The sequence below is a fragment of the Cornus florida genome, unplaced genomic scaffold (genome assembly GCF_030987335.1).
Source record: "Cornus florida cultivar Cherokee Brave unplaced genomic scaffold, ASM3098733v1 CherokeeBrave_3.0.0_Hap2_Chr06, whole genome shotgun sequence".
Lineage (NCBI taxonomy): Eukaryota > Viridiplantae > Streptophyta > Magnoliopsida > Cornales > Cornaceae > Cornus > Cornus florida.
Window position 1 is genome coordinate 48,338,857 of NW_026775576.1, and position 2,948 is coordinate 48,341,804.

General features: G+C 38.4%; 1 pseudogene; it reads left to right on the forward strand.

Moving 5' to 3' along the window:
• The first annotated feature begins 2,525 nt into the window (after positions 1-2,525).
• LOC132315419 (small nucleolar RNA R71) lies at positions 2,526-2,624 on the forward strand (annotated as a pseudogene).
• Positions 2,625-2,948: the final 324 nt, after the last annotated feature.

Sequence of the window (2,948 nt, forward strand, 5' to 3'; positions counted from 1 at the left end):
CTAAAGATCGATCTAGGAACAAGTTCAAACGATAGGACAGAGAGCTAAAATATGCAGGTTTTGTTCGAACGATTAGACAGAGAGTGATTTGGATGTAGGTTTGATGCAGGTGGGAAGTTCGATCGATCGAACTCATTTTGAGATCGATCGAACTTATGGAAAATGCTCAATTTCAACATAAAAGTGCATGCAATCCTAATCACAATTCCTAGCAATGCATATGAACTCAAAGCCAATATCTAAACTTCGCAAGAAATGAAATTAAAGATAGAAATGAGGGAGGAATAGGGTTTTGACACCCTACGAAATGTCTTGCTAGTCTTTAATGTCTCTAGCAAGACGTTGGGCTCTTTTAGCCCGGATTAAACATCTTATAGTGCATCCCCTCCTTGATGGGGTGATAAGTGCTTCGAACTCCACCCAACAAATGGTTCTTTAAGGAGCTTGTTGGATTAAGCTCAAAAGACGTTTTCGGTCCTTGGTCAAAACAATCTTTAGGCTTCCATGCCCTTTCAAAGCAAGAATTTGAAACAATTTTCTTAGAATGCAGGGTTGAAGATGAACTTTTTGAAATGTCGGTCTCACACAAAAACTCAATTCCTTCATATTTAAGGTCATGACATTTATCCACAACATTAACTTCTTCATGCTTGTCAAATGAATTGGGGGTTGGATTAAAGATATTCAACTTTACCTTCATGTAGCCAAATGAAATCTTTATTATTCCCGTCCTACAATTAATGTTGGCATTTACGGTTGTGAAGAAAGGAAGGCCAAGGATAACGGGAATTTGGCTCTTAGGATTTGGGACCGGTTCCGTGTCAATGACAACGAAATCAACGGGGAAGAAGAATTTATCAATCTTAATCAATACGTCCTCAATGATACCCCTAGAATTTTTTATGGATCGGTCGGCAAGTTGCAAAACCACCGACGTCGGTTTCAAGTTTCCTAAGCCTAATTTGACATATACCGAGTATGGAAGAAGATTAACACTTGCTCTTAAGTCAAGAAGAGCCTGATTAATGATATGATCTCCAATGATGCATGAAGTGGTAGGTGAACCGGGGTCCTTAAACTTCGAAAGAGTGTTATGTTACAAAATTGAGCTTACTTGCTCGGTTAAGACCACTTTCCTAGGTGCTTGACTTTTGTTCTTCCTCTTTTGGGTGCATAAGTCTTTCAGAAACTTGGCATAAGCTGGAATTTACTTGATTGCATCTAAAAGTGGAAGATTGACTTTCACTTGCCTAAACAAATCCATAATTTCATTTGTTTTGGCCTTTTGCTTGTTAGTTGAAATGGATCCTTTTAAGGCATCCGGGAATGGAGCTCTTGGCTCAAAAACCTTTTTAGACATTTTCTTTGAAGTCTCTCCAACACAAGAAGTTTTGAAATCATGTCGCAAATTTTTCTTTTCAAAATCACTTTTCAAATCATTTTTCAAGGTATTCTCATTTAAAAAATCATGTATATGCAATGAAGGATGAATAGGATGTGAAAAGAGACGGGTGTCAACTTGTGGTTGTACCGGTTCACTCTCTTCATTGGACATACCCACTTGGTTGTCCACAATCTTCCCACTTCTCAAGGTTGTCACCGCATTGACATACTCTATTGTGTGACCTTCTGAATAGGAATGAATCTTCACAACACATTGTTGCTTTTGTGGGGCATTCAAAGGCATTTTCCCTTTCTCTCTAGCATTCAAAGTACTAGCTATTTGGCCTACTTGGGTTTCTAGCTTAGCAATGGATTGAGAATGGGAATGAAGCAATTGAGTATTCGCCTCTAGAATGCCTAGAGTAGTCAAAACTTTCTCTTCAAAAGCGGGACTCCTAGCATTTCCTTGAGAATATGATGGTTGATTAGGAAAATGAGAATTAGAGAATTGGTTTCCTTGTGATTGAAATGGTTTATATCCTTGGAAACCTTAACTTTGCATCGGAGGTGGAACATACTTCCCTTGGAAACCATATTGAGGTGGGTTTGAGCCTTCCCCTTGGTTTTTCCAAGAGAAATTCAGGTGATTCCTCCAACTAGGATTATAATGATTGCCATAAGGATTGTTCCCTTGATTAACAAAAGTTGTATTGACTTGTTCATGATGCTCACTTTGCACATGTCCATGGGGACAATTGGAAGTAGAATGTAAAACACTTGAACAAGTCATACATGTCTTATTGGATGCATGATGGGAATAGTTAAGGATGGAAGATACTTGATTTGCCGAGTTTTGGTTGATCAAGAATTAATCAAACCTTTGAGATAAGGATTTCATCTCGGCGGCTATTTCATTGGAATGGTCAACTTGATGTAAGCCAACACTCTTCCTTCCACTTGAATTCCTACCATTTTTGGAAGATAAAGTTCGATACAAAGAATTTTCACTCATGCTCTCATAAAGACGCCACACGTCATCCTCATGCCTATCAATATAAGAGCCACCCATGGAAGTATCAACCATACCCTTATAATTGTCCTATAAGCTCTCAAAGAAATATTAAAATAATTGCCATTTGGGCATGTCATGATGTGGACACTTCCTAAACAATTCATTGAATCTTTCCTATGCCTCATGGAACGTTTCCCCATACCCGTATAAAAACTCTCGAATTGAGGTTCTCATGGCATTGGTCTTAGAAACTGAATAGTACTTCTTCAAGAACTCTTGTTGCATTTCTACCCAAAAAGTTATTGAAAAAGGCCTAAGATTGTTAAACCAATATTTTGCCTTGTCTTTAAGGGTGAATGGAAAAAGTTTAAGCCTCAAGACCTCTTCCGGCATGTCCGTGTATCTCACGGTGGAACATACTTCAAAAAACTCATCCAAATGCTTGTAAGGTTCTTTAAGAAGCATTTGAATGGTTTGTGGTTTGATCTTATAGTGGTGTGCTCTAAATGGTGGCAATTGAATGCATGTGGGTGCATTGTATTCATTAGGCACA